Source organism: Fukomys damarensis, unplaced genomic scaffold (genome assembly GCF_012274545.1).
Source record: "Fukomys damarensis isolate Sample0158 unplaced genomic scaffold, DMR_v1.0_HiC HiC_scaffold_23, whole genome shotgun sequence".
NCBI lineage: Eukaryota > Metazoa > Chordata > Mammalia > Rodentia > Bathyergidae > Fukomys > Fukomys damarensis.
The window spans coordinates 37233363-37256784 of NW_022900935.1; the positions used below are offsets into that span (position 1 = coordinate 37233363).

General features: G+C 38.7%; 1 pseudogene; it reads left to right on the top strand.

Moving 5' to 3' along the window:
- Positions 1-396: 396 nt before the first annotated feature.
- The window catches only part of LOC104859961, a 29088-nt pseudogene continuing 6062 nt past the window's right edge, over positions 397-23422 (top strand).

Below are 23422 nucleotides of genomic sequence, written 5' to 3' on the forward strand. Positions count from 1 at the left end.
TCTCAGGCTGCATATTATGTTGCTTCACTAAGAGGGCTGCCCTTGCTACACCATACACCAGACTCAGAATAAACACATCTCCTCCATCTTCAGCAGGCCAGGTGTGCTGAGTGCTCTGTCTTCACTAGATTCTAGGATGTGCCAGGTTAGAGACGCTGTGCATTTTATGCAGTTGTATCCCAATCCCTCCTCTAGGGTAATGCTCACTCAATTCAGAGGTGGAAAGTATGAGTATATATTTAAGGAATGCTCAAATGTATTGAATTTGACTAGATAGAGAGAAGGGAAATAGTTCAAAAACACGTCCTAGGGAGCCAAGTTTTAGCCAGCTCTTCCCACAAACCAAGAATCTCTTCAGACAGGCCCTTCTGATTTACTTACCCTCCATCACTGGAAGCATGAACATGGGCATATTCAACTGTGACTATTTCACTGTTTTTCAGCATGTGAAGAAATACGGAAACCTTGTTGGTCTGTATTTTGTTGACATACCTTCAGTGCTTGTAACGGGACTGCCCTTAATTAAAGAAGTCCTTACGCACACGGACCATTATTTTATGAACCGTCCCTTGACCCCTATCCGAGAACGTGTATTTGGTAGTAATGGTAAGTTTCTTGCCCACAGAAGGCAGATTTGAAATGTGCATAGTATGACAAAAGTGCTTCTCTCTCTCTATTTTTCCCAAACTCCCCCAAACCAACCACATTATGAAATTTTACCTAGAAGAATAAATTGGGTGCTTAAGTTCCCTGATTGGAGCACTTCTTTGGAAGACTCAGCACATCCACCTTGAAGGAGATCTGGAAGAATCCACATGTCCTGCGGGACTCACTCACATGCTAGGAGAATAAAGTGACTGTGTCAGTCATTCACAGCAAAGGAAGAGGCAATGCGTTGTGCATTCCTTTACCCCCATTCGAAACCGCTTCCCTTAGGAAAATGGATACAATTCTGCTTCTTTCTGTTGCTGCCTCTATTTGTTTCTACTTTATTTTTTTATTCTACATCTTTAAGTCCCTATCACACAATGTATCTAAAATGTTCTAAACCATTTTAGAACAGGTTGGCATTGACAATTAAAGTCATCATTAAGTAAGCTTAGACATTTAAAATTTGAAATTCAAACTTCAGTCTATTAAACTACAAAGCATCCTTTCCAGAAGCTTCCAATTCCTCTTTGAAATAGTTCATGAACTAATTCTACAGGCACTTACTGCTATAGAAGCTCCAGTGCTAGGAATAAATGATCAAAGAATGAGAAGAAAGGATCTGATGCATGTCCTCTGTGACTGTCATGCTATCCAGAGAGAAGCACAGCATCCATGAGCTGCAATAATAAAAATCATGGCAGTCCGTGAGGCACTTATTGGGAGAATCTAATGTAGTTCTGGAATTCAGAAAATGTGACATGAGTAGAGATTATTTATTTAATAAAATGAAAAGTACCACACAGCCAAGGAGAACATAGCATAAAGGGTCCCTGACATTAGAATAAGGACAAAATACTTGAGAAAATAAAATATGTCCAATGATGGGATCTTGGAATTATAAAGGAGATAAATAAATGGAGTTAAAACTGCCTGGCTAGGAATAGCTTGTGCAAGTTCTTGTTAAGGATATTGCTTTTATCCTAAGGGCAGTGTAAACCCTTGAATGATTTTAAGTAGAGAAAAAGCATCTTACATAAAACATTATTAAGACTCACTAGGATGGTACAACAGGAATGCAGTTGAGAGTGCAGCAGACTTTTGTAGATTTCAGCTCACAGAAAGTGACAGCTTAGACCAGGCAGGAGGGAAGAAAAGACCGTGTGTTAGGAAAGGATAGCAATGTGACTTTGCATGGATTCTAGGTAATCACCAGGGAAACCTAGTAAGACACGATGACCTTGATGTGGAGACAGTGAGTTGTTGAGGTGCTTCCCACACAGGTACCTGACGGAAAGAGGAACACTCAGAGGAGAGGAAAGTATTTCGGTAGGATTAACTTTTGTTGGGAGTAGTATGCAAAAAAGGCAAGATTTCAGCATGGTTGTGCCAGGTTTGCAGTGCTTTAAATTGGCAAAATCAAGCAGTCAGTAGTAATGTGTACAGAGTTCTGGGAGAGAAATAGATGGTGATAGGATTTCCAAAAGCAGAGTGTGGATGAGAATGGAGGAGGCTGGGAGCCTGATGGTGAAGACCTCCAGCATTTCAATATTTCACAGAAGAGAATGAGCCACCAAACAATGAAATCCTCACAGAAATATAGTGAAAAATCTGTGTGTGCTCTCTTGACAACTGCTAGAAAGGAGTACTGTTCGAAGAAGAAGTGTGGAGACCTGAGGAAAGACCACTTGAGATGAAGTTGGAGAATACACTGGATTCACAGCAAAGAGGATGACTTCAACATGACGGTGAAAGTCGGACGCAGGAGCCTAAAGGAGTTGAAGAATGGTCTAGAAATGAAGACATGGAAAAGAGCTTGGCATTGCCTGTGTTATGAAACAACAGTTTATGGAACACAACATGGCATTCTGCATCCTGCCTGTGCTAGTCTTTCTGTGCAGAATATGCATTGCTTCTTGCTTTCTTGATTCTTTCTTCATCCACAGACAATCTTAGGTAGGACTTGCCCTGTAAATCCTTTTTGTGCCTCCTTATACCTGTGAGCTTTGGCATATCCATATCTGCATTACTGATCTGTAGCTTAACACTAATACTTCAGTAAACATATGTGACTTCTAATCAAAGTATGAGGCTTGGATACTGGAAGACTAGAATTTGAACATCTGCTTATGAACTGTGCTACCTGACAAAGTTCACTTCATCCTTTATTAACAGTTTCTTCAGTAAAATACATTGGAATTAATGCTATATAAAACTTCCCTGTATCGTTTCCAGGAGGCCCAAATGACAAATACATAAAGATACTAAGGTGGGAGAAGTTAGGAAATGCTATCCAGTAAATGTTAGAATTATGCTCATTGCTCAGGGAGTATGGCTCTGAATAAATTTTGAGTATATTCATGCCCCTCCTCCTTTGTGTCTGCTGCACATTTCCATACAATTAGCAGGCATTTGCACAGTGGTATCAGAATAGCATCACAATATTGACTTCCATTTCCCCAGGACTGATCATGTCCAGTGGCCACACATGGAAAGAACAAAGAAGGTTCGCCCTGACCACACTAAGGAACTTCAGTTTAGGAAAGAAGACCATAGAGGAACGCATCCAGGGAGAAGCCCACCACCTTGCTGAGGTCATAGCAGAGGAGAAAGGTGAGCATTTCACAGTTTAGGTATGGATAGTTGATACTCATTGAGTCATTGATTAGATACCTTTTAAGAGTCTAAATGCAATCCCTATGCCCAGAATTATGCTAGGCCCTCTTTTAGCAAAGTGCACACCTTCTAAGGATGTTGTGCTCAAGGAGGACATGGTTAGAAACTCATTAAAGATGCTACCAAATGAAACACTGATCATAAGTTTACTCATCACATCATTGAACAAGTTCTTTCCATACCTTAGATGCTGTGGCTGGAGCTTCAAATGTGGTTTTCTAATAGTTATATAGAGCAGACTTTTTGTAAACATATAAAGACAACCCAGTGGATGTTTGAGGGACTCATCTCTTGCTTTGTCCACCTCTAGGACGGCCTTTCAACCCTCACTTCAAGATCAGCAATGCAGTTTCCAATATAATTTGCTCCATCATCTTTGGGGAGCGCTTTGACTACCAGGATGCTGAGTTTCAGGAGCTGCTGAGGTTACTGGACGAGGCTAATCGTTTGGAAGCATCTCTTCTGTGCCAAGTAAGCACTTCTCTTCCTGCATCTTTCTCAGGAGCATTGGGCTGATGTCGGGTGCAAATAATGTCTTCCTTTAGATTTTCTTGTGCTTAAACCAAAGGTACAATGATTTAATATTGCAGTTAACAAAAACTACTTAAAATAATCTTTAGGATTTAGTTATTCTTTTCTTTATCTTTTCCTTTTGGTATTTTTCATTGAACCCAGGGTCTTAGGCATGGTCAGGCAAGTAATTTACCACTAAGCTGCATTTTCCAGCCCAACTCTAGTATTTTCATTCCTTCTTTCTCTTCCTTCCTTCCTTCTTTCCTTCCTTTCCTTTCCTTCCTTTCCTCCCCTCTCTTCCCTCCCCCACTTCCCTCCTCTATTTCTTTATTCCTTTCTTTTTCTTTCTCAATATTTTTAAGACAATATCTTGTTAGATAACACTGTCAGACCTTGAGCTTGCAGTGATCCTCCTTCCTCAGCCTGGGATTACAGGTGTGAATGTTTACTATATACAAAGTAGTTCTATCATTCACATAAACTGCAGAATTTTACATGAATTGCATCTGTGTTGGTCTTCTTAGTCAAACAACAATATTGCCCTTGCCTTTGAGTGTCTTCTCTCTCCATGTTCCACCCTACATAGTTCCCTCTTTTCCTCCTCAGATGCATTTTTCTAGGTGTAGTCTCACATTTAGCAGAGTTTTGTGCTTTTTTTCTTATTTCATCTGTATTGTTTACACAAACTAACATTGCATTGCAAGAATGTGCCACCCTGGTTAATCAACATTTTACTGCTGGACATGTGAGCTGTTTCCAGGCACTGAATGTTATGAATCAAGCTGCCATGATCATTCCCATGCAAGTGTCCACATGGACACACCTCACTTCTCGTGCGTAGATGCGTAGACACAAAGAAAGGTAAAAATTTCAAAACTGCTGGTACTTGCTCCTGACAAGTGTCATTTCCTGGAGCTTCATAATTCTATCACAGAAAGCTGACTGCTGGATTAGGATGACTCCTAGCAAACAGAAAGGATAAAATAAATGGAACCATTTTAGTTGCGGTCATCAAAGTTGCTTTGTGTTCCTTGTTGTCAATGTGAGCTATGGAAGAGCCCACTCCAGCAGTTCCATGTGCTTCTCTCATATTAAGAGAGCTTGAACATCAAGAGACTTTAGTGGGTTCCTAAGGAAAAAGAAATTCCTGGGAGGGAAATAAAAGAGGCCATAGGTTAAATCTAATAAAAATTTGTTGGAGTCCCCATCTATACCAGACATTTTGATAGGCAATACTTTTGCTCTGCCTATTTTCACATTTCATAAAAATGAAACAGAGCAACACTTGTGTAAAGTTGATATCTGAATGTGCAAGCAAATAAGACAATAGTCTTCCCCTCCTGTGTTAGGTAACGTTTGTATCTTCTGTCATGCAGTCTCCAGAGTCACCGTAGCACCTCACCCAGAGATGCACCCTTTCACATGAAGCTAGTTAAAGGATAAAAAAGTATATTATTATAGATCTTTTATAATAAACATTGGTTGGAGAATTGAAATTCCTGTAATAGCGCTGAGATGATGAGAGGAGTTCAAGTGAACCCACAGTGTATGTGCGAGCAAATAAAAGAGGAAGAAGACTGTCATGAAAAGTGCAAAATCAGTGGCATGACTTTTCCATGATCACTTTATTTCTCTCTGTTAGATGTACAATTTCTTTCCACAGATAATGGAATTCCTCCCTGGACCTCATGAGACTCTCTTCAGAGACTGGGATGAACTGAAGTCATTTGTTTCTTGTGTGATTGAAAACCACAGGAGAGACTGGAATCCCGATGAGCCAAGGGACTTTATTGACGCTTACCTCAAGGAAATGGCACAGGTGAAGAGAGCAAACTTGGTTTTCATGTTGTGTTTTTAAAGAACCAAGAGCAGCATGTTAGTATCAAATTGAAGCTCTAACAAGCATCTGCACCTCTGTATTAAAATGGCTCAGAGCTCTCTTAAGTTCTACATGATGGAATTAGAAGATCAGATTCCCTTTGGCAAAGTCAAAGTGTTGGCCAGGCCAGCTTCTCTGGAGGTTTGAAGGCTCCACTTCCAGGACTGTTCCACCTCCTGGAGGCCAACTGCATTCCCCATTTTGTGGCCCTTTCCTGGATCTTTAGCATCAGGAGTGTAGCATCCTCTCTCCTCTCTGAGCCAGAGTTCTGTCCATACGTCACCTCTCTCTGAGTCTGACAATCTGGCCTCTCTCTTGTAAGGAATGTTCAGGATAATCTTTCCATATCAAAAGGCTTAAATGAGCCATATCTGCAAACTCCTTTTCGCTTATATCCACACAAAGGATTGTATAAGGATATCCTGTAGATCAGTATTTAGCCCACCACAGGAACAGACATACAGGCAGTGTTTTATATATGTAGATTGTCATGAACTCAGGAGGCTGGAACCATCAGAAATTAAAATAAGTGTCTGATGCTATTTGACTTAAGACCCTGAGAATGTCCAAATAAATTGCCTTCTCCTCCTCTATTCCAGTTGTGAGGAATGAATAGCATGCATGAAGCAACTGGCTGTTTGTTATCCTTGAAAACTGAAAGATTTATCATCACTGTAGTTCTCCTCTGTACCCACATGTGAAGGATTTGTACACAAGGGGAAAATAGCAGTTTAGCTTCAGAAGTCCATTTCCTTATTGCTTGGAAATTCACCTTGTTCCATGCCCCTTCTCTCAGCCCCCACTGCAGAATACAGGTAAAGCTGAGTTGGAAGCCAGAGTGTAACCTAAGGGTTGGAATGGGGCCACTCTGCTATTATACCTCCCCATATCACAAATTTACCAACATTACAGGTGAGAAGCAGTAAAAAGCCAAACTGAATACATGGCCTTGAGCACAGCAAGCCTGTGTAGATGTCAGTGAAGCAGTGTCATAAACTTGGTCTCCTCAGATGACAGAATTCTCCTCCAGGAGTGGGTAGAATGGGAATTTGTTTCCATTTTCCCTCCAAGCTTTGGTTTCCGCTTAGAGGAGGAGTCTTTACCTATCCCTTAGTATACAGCACATTAAGAAAACTTTGAAAAAGTGAACTTCCTAAAGCAAAGGGAAAAAATGACAGGCAATCATGTAGAATTATTAAAGAAATAAGAAAGGTTTAAACTGGCAGAGTAATAGGGAGTTAGGAGCATATTTGGACATAGAAGAATCCAGCTTATTTTTTGTGCTATCAACACAAATATTTATTAGCTGCAGGACTTTTGTATCTCAGAAGAGTCATGATGTCATTTTAGGGGGTGGGTAGTGCGTCCACTTTAAAGCAGGAGACTGAAGGACTGCAATGTTAAGGGACGTGTCCTAGGTCAAGCGTCAAATAAGTGATAGAGCTCATGCGGAAAGCCCACCTGATCAATCACATCTCATATTTCTCACTGTGTTCCTAACCTGCAAAATTACAGTTACAAGTAAATGGTTATCCTGCTTTTCTTTTTAAATTTTTATTAGTATGTTTCCTATGCATAATGCTTGCATTCCTTGTGGGCAGTTGGTACAGGTGTGTCAGGCCTCTTAATTCCTTTCTCATCCCGTTTCTCACTTCCCTCACACTTCTTTTCATCTCTTGATCACCTTTCTGTTTGAGAACCGTCTACCTCCAGACTTCCTACTATTTCTCTTTGATTTTGCGCTCTATTTATATTTTGAGTTTCTCATATAAAAAACCATGCAGTATTTAAATTTTGTGTTTGACTTATTTCACTTAACCATACGGTCTTCTGGCACATACGTTTCCCTTTGAATGAATCAAGTTTATCTTTCTTGATGGCAAAGTAGTTTTCCACGGAGAATAAATACACATTTCTTCATCTGTTCATGTGTTGATGGACATAGAGGCTGCTTCCAAGACTTAGCTATTACGACTTGTGCTGCTACCAACAAGGGTGTGCATGGAATGGATCACTGTAACATGATGTCTTCAACTGTTTTTTAGGAAAATATATGGAAGGGGAAATAGCTGAGAAAAATGGAATATCTAGTTTTAGGTTTTTGAGGAATTTCCATACTTATTTCCACCATGGTTAATCTAGTTTATATTCCCACCAATAATGTGGAATTGTTTCTTTTTTCCCTCAGTGTCATCAACGTTTGTTGTTATTTGATTTTTTTTTTTAGATGATCACCTTTCTTCCAGGGATAAGATGGAATCCTAGTGTTTTTTCTATTTGCACTTCCCTGGTGGCCAACAAAGTTTGTGCATATTTCACAATTCATTGGCCATTTGTAGTTCTTCCTTGAGAGATATATTTCACTTGCCCATTTTTTATTCTATCTACTTTTTTCTCTTGAGGCTTTTATTATGAAGGATCAAAGTGTTTTGAGTTCTGCATTCTAGATATGAGCTCTGTACTTGAGGAATATTTTTTTCCATTCTGTAGGTTGCCACTTTGTTCTGTTGATTTGTTGTTTCACTGTGCAGGGCTTTATTATATAATATGGTACCATTTGTCAATTATCGGTACCATTTCCTCTGCACCACCCCTGTGTTCAGAAAGTTCTTGATCACAGCTTCCACAATTTCACTTACTTTGTCCTCCAGGAGTTTCACCTTTTCTGTTTTAACATTTGGTTCCTTGATGCGTTTTTGCTGTAGCTTCGAACATGGTGACAGACGTGGGTATAGAGTCTATGTTCTGCTCGTGGATAGGCAGTTTTCCTGACACCATTTATCACAGAGGATTTCTTTTCTCCAGTGCAATTGCTGGACATGTCATCAAAGACCAAAGGATTGAATATGCTTGGAGTTGCTTTTGCATCCTCTGTTCTGTTCCACTGATCCTCATGTATGTCTTTGTGCCCATACCATGCTGTTTTTATCACAGAAGCTTTGAAATATAAATTCAAGTGAGGGGTTTTGAGGCCTCCCACTTTGCTTTTGTTATCCAGAATCAGTTTTGCTCAGTCTCTTCTGTTTCCATATGAATTTTAGTATTGTTCTCCCATTTCCTTGAAGAATGGTGTTGGTATTTTGATTGGGATGGTATTATATCTATCAATTTTAGAAATATAGATATTTTGATTTATTAGTTCTGCCTATCCAGGAACATCAGTTTTCCAATGTCCACTGGGACTTCCTTTTCAGAGTACTATAGTTTTCATTGTAGAAGTTAATTTCAAGGTACTTAATTATTTTCAATGCTATTGTAAATGGTATTGTTTATCCTAGCTTTTTTCCAGTGGATTTATTACAGCTGTAGAATAAAGCTATTGATTTTTCTGTATTAATTTTGTATCCTCTTATACTGTTGAATTTGGTTATTAGTTCTAGCAGTCTTTTCCTGGAAACTTTGAGTCTCTATGTAGAGAATCCTGTCATCTGCAAATAATGATAATACTCCTTCTTCCTTTCCTATACATATTTCTTTATTTTTCTTGCATAATTCCTTTTTCTTATATTTTGATGCCAAGTTAACCTGGACTGGTGATAGTGGAAAAATTTCTTTTGTTCTTGATTTTAGAAGGAAAGCTTTCAGTTTTTCCCCACTTAATATGATGTTAACAGTAGATTATTTCAAAATGGCATTTATTTGTCAGATATAAGGTTTATCTATACATATTTTGTTTCATGTTCATAATATGAAAAGCTGTTGGAATTATTTTCCACAGACTTTTTTTCTGCATCTGTTGATATGATCATGTGAATTTTGTTTTTGCTTGTGTTTATGTGATATGTTACTTTTTTTTTTTTGCATATGTTGAACCATCCTTATATCTCTAAAGCCTACTTGATTATATTGCATAATATTTTGTGGCATTCTGTTTGCCAGTATCTTTTTAAGGCTTTTTGAATTTATATTCATTAAAGAGATGAGCGCATGGTTCTCCACATTTGACTTTAGCCAAAAGGCTGAGAAGGGGTAGTCCATAATTCTCTCTCTGTTGATTGAATCCTTGTCTAATTTAGAATCAGGGCAATGCCAAGCTTCCAGAAATGACTGTGGGAGTACTCCTTTGCTTTTGATTTCATTGAAGAGTTTCAGCAGTATTGGTGTGAGGTCTACTCTGAAGCTGTTGCAGAATTCAGCAATTCATTCACTTGGACCTGGGCTTTTCTTAGTTAGTAGATATTTATTAGTGTTTCATTTTTGCTGCCTCTTATTGGATGATTCAAGATATTTAAATGTTTTTGGTTCTGTTTCAGTAATTCTATGTATCTAAGGATCTGTTCATTTCTTCTAAGTTCATCTAATTGTCATACAGGTCTGTAAAGTAGTTCTTAGTAATCTTGATTTAGGTGGTGTCCATTGTGATTTCCAATTTTTCATTTCTAATTACATTGATAAGGATTTTTCTCTCCTTTTTTTGCTTACATAGGCGAAAGGTTTGTCTTTTTTATTGTTTTGAAAAACTAACTCTTCCTTTTTTTTCATTGAGTTTATTGGTGCAATCTAGGTATACAATACAATTACATTCATCATTGGGATCTTGTACCTTTACATAATAGGTATTGATTCTCATTTTTTCCCCTTGTCCCTCCCCTCCCTTCACCCCCACCTCCCCTCCCCATTTACAAACACTTTATTTCCATTTTTTCAGTTTCTCATATTTTTTTCCTCTCCCTTATTACCTTTCCCCCACCCTTCCCACATTCCCTACACCTTTAGCCCTTTACTTCCTATTTCACATTATTAATTATCTCATTAGGATCCTGTGTACTATTATAGTTTTTCACACGAAAGAAACTATTCGGTATTTCAGTTAAAGAAATCTCTGTATGAACATAAAAATAGGGAATCCTAAAATAAAAATAAAAAGGAAAGTAAAAGAGAAAAGGCAATGATGAAACATCAAAATAATCCTTAATTCTGGAAATGAAAATGGTCCCTGAACATATTTAAATTGCTTCTTGCTCTTATACTCTTATCTTATTGTTTTTTTCATTATTTAGAGAATACTTTATTAGTTTCTGTAATCAAACCACATAGATATGACCTTACATATTTAGTACGTGTTACCCCTGTGTACATGGAAAAAAAAATAAAAAATAAAAATAAAAATAAATTAACATTTCTAGACCAATATGGCTGTCCATTTCTGTACAATGCCAACTCAGCACAGTAAATTGGGATAACTTTTTCCAAAGTTGACAGCACTGTTAAAGTTTCCCAAAACCCAAAAAAAGTTTCCCAAAATTCAGTTTATAAATATATGTGTGTGTGTGTATATATATATATATATATACACACACACATATATTTATATTTGTATATAAAGACTAATAATAGCAGTATGTTATGCATCGATAGCAGCAACAGCTTTTCCAGGTTCTGTAGTCATCTGAACAAAATTATAGACATTCAGCACATTCCATTAAAAACAAAACAAAACCAAACAAAAAGAAACAAAGAAAAGAATAATATCCAGAAAACGCCAAAGTTCTGTTGATGTTGTGGCACCTGGCACCATTTTTTTTATTAGCACCTCAGTCATCATCTGGAAAGAGAACATTCTAGAGTAATATCATTAAATGTAGCTCTGATAAACCATGGTCAGTCACTACTATGTATCATAAAGCAGGTAGAAGATATTTTACATTCACAGAGGTATGATACCATACCATCCTACATCAATAATACTAGAATCAGTTTTGGTTTGAAATTTACTTTGTCTGCAAATAAGATTGCTACCCCTGTTTTTTTCTGGGCTTCTGTCACATGGAGAATTGTTTTGCATCCTTTCACTTTCAGTCTATGGGCTTCTTTTTGCACTAGGTGTGTTTCTTATATACAACATTTTGTTGGATTTTGCTTCTCATTCCATTTTGCCAGTCTATTTCTCTTGATTGGTGAGTTGAGGCCATTGTCCTTGATGGTTATAACTGATATGTACTGACTTATTATTGACATGTTATTGGCCATTTGTTGACTCTTTTTGCTTTTTCACCTTCACCTTTTAGTTTCTTGCCTTTCCTATTTGATTTGCTCTGTTGGGCCTCATGGTGTTGTTGCCTTCATTGTCTTTTTCTAGGATCTTGTTTAGAATTGCTTGTAGTGCTGGTTTGGTATTCATGTAGTTTCTCAGGTGTTCTTTGTCTTGGAAGTGTCTCATTTCCCCATCCATTTTGAAAGAGAGTTTTGCAGGATACATCAGTCTAGGTTGGAGGTTGTTCTCTTCTAGTACTTGAAGTATGTCATTCCAGGCTCTCCTTGCCCCCAAGGGTTTGTGTTGAAAAGTCTGCTTTGATTCTGATGGGCTTTCCTTTGTACATGATTTGTTTCTTTTCTCTTACTGCTTGTAGTATTTTGTTCTTCTGTTGGGTTTCTGGGATCTTGATTATTATATGTCTAGGTGTAGATTTTTTTATTTGTAGCTAGTTGGGGTCCTATATGCCTCAGTTATCTGAATGCCAAATTCTTCCCCTCTGTTTGGGAAGCTTTCTGTCATTAATTCTGCTAACAGCTTTTTGAATTCATTTGTATTTTCTCCTATTACTTCATGTATTCCTATCAGTCTGATGTTATTCTTCTTTGCATCATCTAGGAGTTGTTAGATCGATTTCTCATGATCCCTTACTGTTTTTAAGAGATCTCTCTTTTCATGGTCGCTGACTGCAATCTTATCTTCTATATCTGAGAGTCTATCTTCGCCTTCTTTTATTCTGTTGCCTACACTCTCTATGGAGTATTTCATCTCCTGGATATCTGTTTGAATCTGTTTTATGGATTCCATTTCTTTCCTATGTTGGGTGTTTATTTTTTCCATTTCTTTCTTATGCTGGGCCTTCATGGCTTCTATCATGGTCCTGAGCTCATCTATTTTTTTGTCAGTTTCTGCTCTAGAGTCTCAAATCACAACTTACATTTTGCTCACTATCTCTATGGTTATCTGGGAAATTATTTCTGTTTTGAATTTTTCTAGAGCCTGATTGATCTGTTTTGTTACTTCCTGTGCTTTGAGTTCTGGGTGTCCTGGTGGTTCACTAACGGCCTTTTCATCCTCATTTGTCTACTGTTTGCCATTGGTGAACTGGAAGTCTGTCCTTGTGTCTTGCTTAAGTGTTTTCTCATCACTATCTCTATGGTTATCTGGGAAATTATTTCTGTTTTGAATTTTTCTAGAGCCTGATTGATCTGTTTTGTTACTTCCTGTGCTTTGAGTTCTGGGTGTCCTGGTGGTTCACTAACGGCCTTTTCATCCTCATTTGTCTACTGTTTGCCATTGGTGAACTGGAAGTCTGTCCTTGTGTCTTGCTTAAGTGTTTTCTCATTTTTATTTTTGTTGTCGGACTGTGTTTGGTCTAATCTCTGGATTATCACCCAAATCTTCCTGATATAGTTGCGCCCTAGTTTCTGTGTCTCTAACGACCCACAGACATTCTCATCTTCATAACATCAGAGAAAACAGCTCATCAAATCAACCACAATGCTTGATCCCAACTGATACAATCAGCAACACATTAAGATCAAGCACAACTTGGACACTGACCACCTGTGGTAGTCACTAGTCTATCACCCTTAAATCATTTGAATTATGTTGAAATCAAGCAGCAGTCCAGAACATTTCTGCAGTGAACAAAATTTCAATATAGTGTATTTACCATTTAATGGCTCAGACAGAGCGAGGATGCAAGACCCCTGATATCATTTAGCTGATGGCTGAACCCCATGATGCTGACTGACCTTGGGCTGCAAGGCCCAGATTGTGTTCCCCAACTTTCTGAATGGTTGAATTCCACAACGTTCTATTACAGGTTTCCCACACCCTTTCTTTAAAGATGTTCAAAGTTGGGAACTCAGAAAAATACCCTTGATGACCACCTCTGCCTCTGCAGAGTGGGTCCAAAGACTGGCACAGTCAGGAGGTCTGAGAGTGGGGGGGCGGTTGTGGGTGTTCAGGGCCTTCCCGGTGCTTGAGTGATGGTGGCTGGTTCGGGAGCAGGCATGGCTCTCCTTCTCGTGGTGGAATGGGGCCCAGGCTAACTCTAACTCTTCCTTTTATTCATTCATTATATTGTTTTTTGGTCTGAACTTCATTGGTTTCTACTCTTATAATTTCCTTCCTTTTACTAGTTTGGGGTTTGCATTGTTCCTGTTTTCCTAGGGCTTTCTGGTTGCATAGTTAGGTTGGTTATTGACTCACTCAGGTTTTGTAATCTGGTCATTGAACACCTAGAACTTCTCTCGAACATCTCTCTTAAGACTCCTTCCATCCTGTGCCATACGTTTTGATATATTGTACTGGTAGTATATTTTAGATCTAGAAAATGTTTTATTCCTTCCTTGATTTCTTCTGTGACCCACTGGTGATTCAATAGTTTACTTAAGAGAGTATTTAATCTGTCTATTATGTCAATGAAATATTGAGGTCCCCTACTATAATTGTGTTTTTTTATTTGATCTTTTGTATCTAGTAATGTTTGTTTTCTAAAGTTGAGCATGCTGATGATTGGTGCATGTATGTACAATTGTTATCTCTTCTTGACAGGAAAAGTCTGAAAGACATCTTCCCGAGACTTCTGACCTGTCACCACATTCTCTTAATCTCATAACAATATGAATACCTCTAATCAACTGGACTACATTAATTCCTGTTTATACTACAAATCATTCCAGACCAAGGGGCCCTTATCTTCAGATTAGAGAACCTTGGACAAATATGCAATAGTCCAGTGACCATAGTCTAGATCTTTTGGTAAAATGTTTCTTTTACATGGCACACCACTGAATTTTGTTTCTTGATCCATACTACCAATCTTTGTATTTTCATTGGGGAATCAGTCCATTACATGGAGAGTTATTACTGAAAAGTATTGGCTTATTTTTTCCTTGTATTATTTTCCTGTTGCAATCCCCCACCTTCCTGCTTAACCATTAAACCCCTCTCCATGTGGATATTCATTCCAAGAGACTTTTAGGCACTGATGGTTTGTCTCTTATGAGGATACCTTTCAGAAAATTTTGGAGTGCTAGATCAGTGGACATGAGTTCTTTAAGTGGTCTTTATCATGGAAATATCTTATATCTCCATCAACTTTGGAAGATAATTTTACAGGATATATCAGCCTAGGTTGAAAGTGGTTTTCTTGTAGAGCTTGTAATACTTCACTCCAAGTCTTCCTGGCCTTGACAATATGTGTTGAAAAGTCTGCAGTAACATTTAAGGGTTTAACCTAAGAAGTGATTTGTTTCTTTTATGACCACTTGATTCTGTTCTTATGTTAGAATTCCAGGACTTTGACTATGATGTGTCTCAGAGAGGTTCTTTTCATCATGCTTTTGATCATGGCTATTTGGGGTTCTATATTCCCCTCTTCTCTGTACATTCAATTATTTCCCCTTATGTGTAAAGTTTTCTGCTATTATTTAAGTAACTATGTATTTATGCCATTTGTGCTCTTTTCTGATTTTTTTGCTAAATCCAATTAATCTTAGATTAGTCTTTTTTTATATTATCCAAGAGATGTAGGATCCATTTTCTTATTCTCTTATTGTTTAAGGTATCTGTCATGAATTAGTCACCCATAACAGCCCTGCCTTCTAGTTCTGACGCCTACGCATGCTGATCAACTCCACTGCCCATACTTAGCATAGATTTTAATTTCCTGAATTTATATTTGTAACCTTTTTATGGAATCTAATTCTTTTTTATATTGGTAACATGTTTTGCAAAATTGTATTGAGCTTGCTAGCAATCTGTTAGTGTCTTCTGTAGATGAGCTGCTGATTATCTTGTTTACATGGCCCATTATCTGTTTATTTATGTCTTCTGTGATCTTGCTAAGTGCCTTATTGATCTATTTTGCTGTCTCCTCTGTTAGATGTTTGAATAATTCAAGTGTGTGGTTTTTGGTTTTCTCTTCTTTGATGCCTCATGAATCAGCTTTAGGGCAGTTGGGAGATTTTGGATTTATTTTGTTGCCTTCTCTTCTTCTGCTTCTATTTTTTGTTTTTTATTATATTGAAGCTTGTGAGTTGATTATACTGGTAATCTTTGTTGCTGTTATGGAGACCTCTTTAGGTAATGTCTGCTTTTCAGTGATTCCATCTCAGTGTGACTATTGGCCTTGTCCTCTGTCACAGGATTCATTCCTCCATTTCTCTTGGAGGAAAGTTTGCAGCATATTTGGTCCAGTACCCAGTTTTTGTAGTATCAGCCACAGTATTGTTAATGATGACCTCCAGGCAATCCAGATATTGACATCCTGAGAATAACAGCACCAACTATGTCACCTTATCTACAGTATCAAAAGCAGCAACAGTAGTAGCATTAAAGACAACCTGTATATTCACAAACCCTAAAGTCCTATAATGTACTGTCCTTACCCTAGAAAATTGTAATTATCATACAAACATTAACACAAACCAAATATTAACCTAGTATTGATTCACAGTAAATACCTAGTAAATTTCCCTGCCACAACAACAGAACAATTTTCGACAATAATAGCACAAAGTGAACTAGCTATCTAGAGATTCATAATGCTTAATTGCTATACTAGTAAAAGTAGAGTGTCCTAGTTACTTTTCTGGTTGATAAGGCAACCCCCCCATAGAAGTTAAGGAAAGATGATAGGTTTATTTAGCTCACAGTTTATAAAGGCTTCAGTCCATATTATTTAGCTCACAGTTTATAAAGGTTTCAGTCCATAATCTCTTAGCTCCAAGGCAGACAGTCTTCACAGAAGGGAACAGTTCATGGAGGGGAGAAAGTAGCAAAATAAGCAAGGGAGGACTACAGTTCTTTCTGCCTCTTTTATCTTATCCAGTCTACTTAGGATGTGCACAATTCATACCTTTAATCCTACTGCCCTTTGCCTAGCGTTGCACCATGAATCACTCCCAGAATCATACATTCTAGACCCAGCCGCCCCTGAAAAAAATCCCTATGGACATCTAGAAATATGCTGTATATGGAGGAAGTGAGAAGCTAGAGAATGAAAAAGAGCAAAATGTGAAAACTACGTGGGATATGAGAGGGATGAGAGAAAAGTGAAATTGAGGATCCTATTGAGGAGTAAAAGGAAATTAATAACCTTAGAAAACTGTCATGGGAAAAAATGAACAAAAGGAGTAAAAAACAGAGAAAAAAACAGGAAATGAAAGATGAAGACAGGACAGGATAATATAGAAAGAGATAAAAGAAAATAATGAGGAAAAAAATGAGACAAAAATAGATTTTTTAAAAAGCTGCGTCCCTAACAAAACTGATGCATGAAGAATAAAGATTGAAAAATGTTAAATGATTAAGTCAGAGAAAAATTCTACTGTGTTTCTGAATGAGTAGTTTCCTTGTAAGATCTGCAGCCTTAGAATCCAGCCAGTCACTATTTTCTCCACCCAGTTTTACACCTATGGGTTTTTGAGGTGCCTTCCCCAACACAGAGGCTCTTTTATCTGTTTACCTTAGATTTTGGTTACTGCTCCAGCCTGGTGTGTCCTTGCTTACCTTGGTGGATGTAAAAAGAGACCATCCCTCTGGTCTCTGCTGGAGGTAGCCCCAGGGCCTGGGGTTCAAGTGGACTGTTGGTCTTGGTACTCCCATCCGTCTTTGGTCATTGTCCTCATTCCAGATTAGATTGGTCGGTTAGTCTAATTTTCTGTTGCTCTATCTGGGAGTTGCTGGATGGTCACACTATGTGACTATGGCTATGGTCTCTTTGCTCTCATGGGCAGTACTTATGCTCAGGTCTGTGTGGTCTCAGTTTTCTTGATTTTTCAAACACTGAATGCTGGAGAACTTATTTTCAATTTCAGCAGAAGGGGCAGATAGATAATAGCATTGTTGGAACTTGAGAAAGTCAAAAGCATGTAGTTTCTCTTTTTTACCTTTCTTTCTAACCTTTTGCTATTGTATGGTGTCAACAACAGATTCTCTGAATCAACCTTAACAAGTTCCATCCTTCTAGCACCCAGACAAGACTACTTCAAGTTTTGATGAAAGAAACCTCATCCTTAGCACCTTGGACCTCTTTCTTGCTGGGACAAGACGACATCCACAACACTGTGCTGGGGTCTACTATACATGGCCCTCTACCCGGAAGTCCAAGGTGAGCATACAGTTTGTGCTCCTGACCAGACCAAGTGGTGCTTCTGGAAAGCAGGAAGCTGGGCAGATGGGAAGGCAGGCAGCACAGTCCTGACACTGTGCTATCTCCTTGGGTGTGGGTGCATAGTTCGAGTCTACTATCAGGATTGTGACTGGTCCAGGTAGTACAAGTGCTGCAGCGACTTCCTGCCCTCATTGAGCTCTGAGTCCAGGGGAAACAGTGAAGACCATTGACATTGTCATAAATTCCATGAAACAGTGGCAGTCTCGGATGTAAGTCCACTCATTGCCTTCCTTTTTCTCTACTGGATACTGTCCACAGTCCTTAGTGTGGAATGCAGTGCCGTCCAATGTGCTTCTTTTCTGCCTACCCCACTTCATCCCCCACTGTGGTGTATGGGTGCTTCCCTAAAGTACATTTCCTTCCCTTGTCACTGTCCTTGTTTATGCCCTCAGCCTGACATTTGCTCTTCCCTCTATCATGAAGCCAATTCCCAATTTTTTTCCATGTGATAAAATTATTTACCTCAAATCATCTATTACTCTAAGATATTTCTGGCTTGGCAGTTATTAATGTTTTCTTATCCCAGATATGACTTAACACAACTCAACTAATGTGCTCATCACACATTATTCTTTTTTATTGATTTTATTGATACTTTTTAGGTATACAGTACAGTTACATTCATCACTAGGATCTTGTACCTCTACATGACAGATCTTGGTTCTCATTTTTCCCCATTCCCCTTCCCTCCCTTCACCCCCTCCACCTTCTCCTATTTTCAAAGAATTTGTTTCCATTTTTTCCTTTTTTCATATTTTTCTTTTCTCTTATTTCCTTTCCCCTACCCTTCCCACTTCCCCTATACCTTTAGCCCTTTTCTTCCTATTTCACATTGTCAGTTATACAATTTGGATCTTATTGACACTTTTAGTTTTTCTCACTAGAGAAACTATTTGGTATTTACACATCTGTATAACACAGTATTCTTCTAACAACCCCACAAACTCTCATCCCTCCATGGACAGTGACTATTCCCATTGTTTTTGATCTCTCAGCTTTCAGAATAGCTTGAACAGGTGGTGGGTGGAGACTCTCATAATGCAGTTCTGCAAATTGTGGAATATGGTGTAATAAAGAGCCAAAACAAGTTTTGTGGATCAAGAACAACTTTTGTCCCTAATATAAACACAGAATAAATGGTATTGGAGTGCAACCCATGTATATTCATACGTTACGTTATACTGTCTCTTTCACATATTGATATAAAATTCATATTTTATATGAGTATTTATGTATAAGTGTCTTGGATCACGAAGCAAAAGGCCTTACTACCTGAGGATTCTTTTTTTTAAAAAAAGTTCAAAGCTTCTGAGTTAGGATGTTTCATAAGTGTTCTCAAAGTGAATCAATAGATAATTCATGCATGTTTATGGAAGAGATTTACTAGGTGACCATACAGGGTGAGAAGCAGAAGAATTCACACTGACCCTCTGTAAGTTGGAAAATCAGAGGATCAATATCTATTGAACCCAAGAAGATGGAAACCTCAAAACAAGAGGGATCAAGGAGGCAAAACCAGTCAAAAGTCAGCGCCTAGAAGCCCACTGCAGAGTTGCCAATGTAAGTCTGCATTGGAAGGCTGAAGGAACTGGATAGCCATGTCCAAAGGCAATAGCCAAGATTTCAGCTCTTCCAAAATGGGGGCACTTCCTTCTTCTTTCCCCTCTCTGTTCTATCTATCCAGGATGGTTTGACCCCGCTGAGTTTGCTGGCCGACGTGTCAGTTATGAATGGTCACACCTAGAAGTGGGCTTTACTAATCTGCCAGGTAGTTCTTACTCCAGCCAAGATGATCTATCACAATAGTGATCATAGATGTAAACTGGGCTTCTGGAATAGAGGATCCAAAATAAAAATCAATTAAAATTATAGAAGTTTACACCTGTGTTCATAGCAGCACAATTGTCCATAGCTAAAAGGGAGTAGTAACCTAGATGTTCATCGACCATGAAGGAGTAAACAAAGTGTGGACTACACATGGAATATAATCGTGTTCAATCTTAAAAAGGAATAAAATTCTGAGGTGTGCTGTAGCAAGAGCATTAATAAACAAACCACAATGGCATAAATGCTGTACAATTACACTTATATGAATTATTTAGAGTTGTCAAATTCAAGGGAAATGAATGGACAATGGTAGTAGCCATGTGTTGGGAAAGGAGGAAATGAGGCTTCCTTTAATGAATATAGAGTTTCAGTTTTGCAAGATGAGAAATTTTAGAGATGGATTGCACAGTAATATGAATATATTTAAAATTAACCATAAGTTAAAATGAATTACATGGTACATTTTATGTGTATATATTTTACCCAACTAGAAAGATGTAACCCCAGTGAAATTTCTCTTTTAAAAATGGTCAGTAAACAAATGTTACATGTGTATTTCTCTCTTGGGTAAAAGATCTGTAAGCTTTGTGAAGCCCTTAGAATTCCAAAGACCTTTCAACTGTTGCTCTGTTGTATCTAGAATGAGGTCTTTCTTCTGATTCTCTAAAACCCTCTCCAGAAGACTGCCTTTCCACATTAAGAGGCAAGAAGAAAAGGCAGCAAACACCTTTCCTCAGAAGGGCTTGTTCCAAGAATGAGACATCTCTTCTGCTTACGTTCCATCCACCAAAACTTAGTGCTATGGCCACATTTAGTCAGAAGAGAACATGGGAAATGTAGTTTTCAACAGGACAACCAAGTATTCAGCTGAAATCCCTGTTACTGTATAAAGAGAAAAGAACACAGTGGGTGGCAGGGAGCGGTTTCTATTATTTCTTGGACCCTCAAATCAATTCATGTAAATCTCAAAGAATCCCTACAATGAAGGCATATCTATCCTCATTAATGAGACAGGAAAATTGAGACAGAAAGGCCTTCCATAGATTGCAGCAACAATGTTGTGAAGCAAGAGTTGTGTTCACTTTTGACTCATATATCTTTCTGATAATTTAGAGTCTATAGATCTGCTGTGTGTGATAGCTTAATAATGGGATGGTAATCAGAATGGAGGGCCTTGAATGTGATTAGCTCTCCTGAATGGGACCAGGTACTTTAAAAAAATAAGTTTCACCTAAGTGAAATAAATAAGTCCCACATGTGTAAATACCAAATAGTTTCCCTGGTGTGAATATTCTGCAACAATGCATAAGATTCTAATAAGATTACTGACATTTAGAAATGGGAGGAAAGGAGCTAAAGGTGTAGGGAAGGTGTGATACGTAGGGGAAGAACAAAAAGGGAAAAGAAAAAAATGTGAGAGAATGAAAAGATGAAAATAAAGTGTTTGTAGATGGGGAGGGGAGGAGGGGGTGAAGGGAGGGCAGAGGTAAGGGGAAAAAAAAAATCTCAAAGAATCCCTACAATGAAGGCATATCTATCCTCATTAATGAGACAGGAAAATTGAGACAGAAAGGCCTTCCATAGATTGCAGCAACAATGTTGTGAAGCAAGAGTTGTGTTCACTTTTGACTCATATATCTTTCTGATAATTTAGAGTCTATAGATCTGCTGTGTGTGATAGCTTAATAATGGGATGGTAATCAGAATGGGGGGCCTTGAATGTGATTAGCTCTCCTGAATGGGACCAGGTACTTTAAAAAAATAAGTTTCAGAGAGTTGTGTTGCTCCTTGGTGCGTGTCAACACACAGCAAGGAGGTACAGTCCATGAGTGGAGAATGTGGTTCCACCAGGTACCAAGTTTCTTGAAAATTTGATGTTGGAATCTTCAGGATCCAGAACTGAGAAATAAAATTCTGTGGCTTGTAAGCCAGCCATTATAGGGAACTTTATTATACCAGTCTCAATAAGACCTGATCCTATTGTGAACTTAGCTGTTCTCAGCCTGAATATTCTGTTCTCTGGGCCACCCAGGCTAATGGGAATTTAGAGTACTGGCAATTTTCTAAATAAGCCCTAAAATGGGGAAGGTCCATTTTGTTTATTTTCAGAGTGAAGGTAGTTAAAATCCAACAGTGAAGCTCTTATAGAGCATTCCCACATTTATAGAAGAAATCACAAAATTTAAGAAACACTTGACACCCCCTTCTCTTCCAGAAAAAGTGCACGCTGAGATTGACAGAGTGATTGGCCAGGCGCAGCAGCCAAGCTTGGCCAACAGAGAGTCCATGCCCTATACCAATGCTGTTGTCCACGAGGTGCTAAGAATGGGCAACATCGTTCCTCTGAATGCCCCCAGGGAAGTGAGTGTTGATACCACTTTGGGTGGATACCACCTGCCAAAGGTAAGTAGACCTCTTAGGCTTTGCCATCAAGCCTGTCTTTGACTTTGTCCTGGGAAATTATGAAATGTTTTCCAGTCCTACGAAGTCAGTTACATGAGCAGAGTGATACATCATACCTGATTGTCTTAATGTCCAACCTCCACAGCTTAAGAAGAAACTTTATTTCTGCTCAAATTTGTAAAGGTTTCAATCCATGCGTAAATGGCTCCAAGGCAGCGTGGAATGGCAGAGGCAGGTGTAGAGGAGGAGCAGCTCTTGGCAAGGTGGGAAACAGGGAGAAATCAAGGGAGAAGGGAGGGAGGCACACCCATGGAGGTCATGCCCCCACCTCCCCTGAGGAGGCTCTGTAACCTGCCAGAGATATTTTGGAAAATTCTGTGACAAAATCCAGTAATTATAGACTGTTAAATGAGAAAGGGCATTTGAGACACTCAGCTCCCCAATCACACTAGCACTGCTTTTTCTAAAATAATTTCGCTAAAATAAGTTCCCTGCTTGTATTACTTCAGATTCGCTTACAGCCCCATGGTAGGCTGTTGGGTCTAAGAAAGGAAGCCAGTCCCCGCTGTGCAGTACCAATTATTATAAAGGGAGAAAAAAGGACAACTCATATTATACAACAATCCTGTGCATTAGACTATTAGCCTATATCAAAATATCTTTGTTCTCAGTATATGTTTTGTTTCCATTTTATAGACTAAGGTAAGATTCAGGAAAAATGATTTTTCAGATCTCGCAACTAGGGTAGGACAATAGCTGGTATCCAGAACCATATCTACACTGATTATTTTCAATACATAATGCTCCTTCACAGGACTTGCTTTTATCTGACAGTACAATATTCTCCCCTCACTTTTTATCCATTGTCCCCTGTTGAATTTCCTGTCTTCATGAACAGAAGGCATCGCATGCTACCTGCTTTTAAGATCTCCACACTCAGCTCCTCTGTGTCCCTGGAATCTTCTGTTCACAAAGCCCGATTAGGTGTCTCCCTGTGTTCTGTGGCCAACTGTCCCAGCCTGTGAGGGTCTGTTCTAGTTTGTCTCCATTCCTCCGATTAGGCTTTCCTAGGGGACACTCTCCAGTGGTGGAGCCGGGGAGCTTTCCCACTGAACACTGCCGGGTAGGGCCACTGCAGAGCCAGGAAGTCCTCCCCTTCTAACTGAGCATGTCCTGGAGTGATTGAGATGTGAGCACGCCAGGTGCAGTTTGCATTGTTCTAACCATTCATCCACCTCCAGAGCACTAGGCCATCTCACTAGACTGCTTTTACTACTAATTTTTCGCATCAGGTTTAATATCCATCCTGGACAAT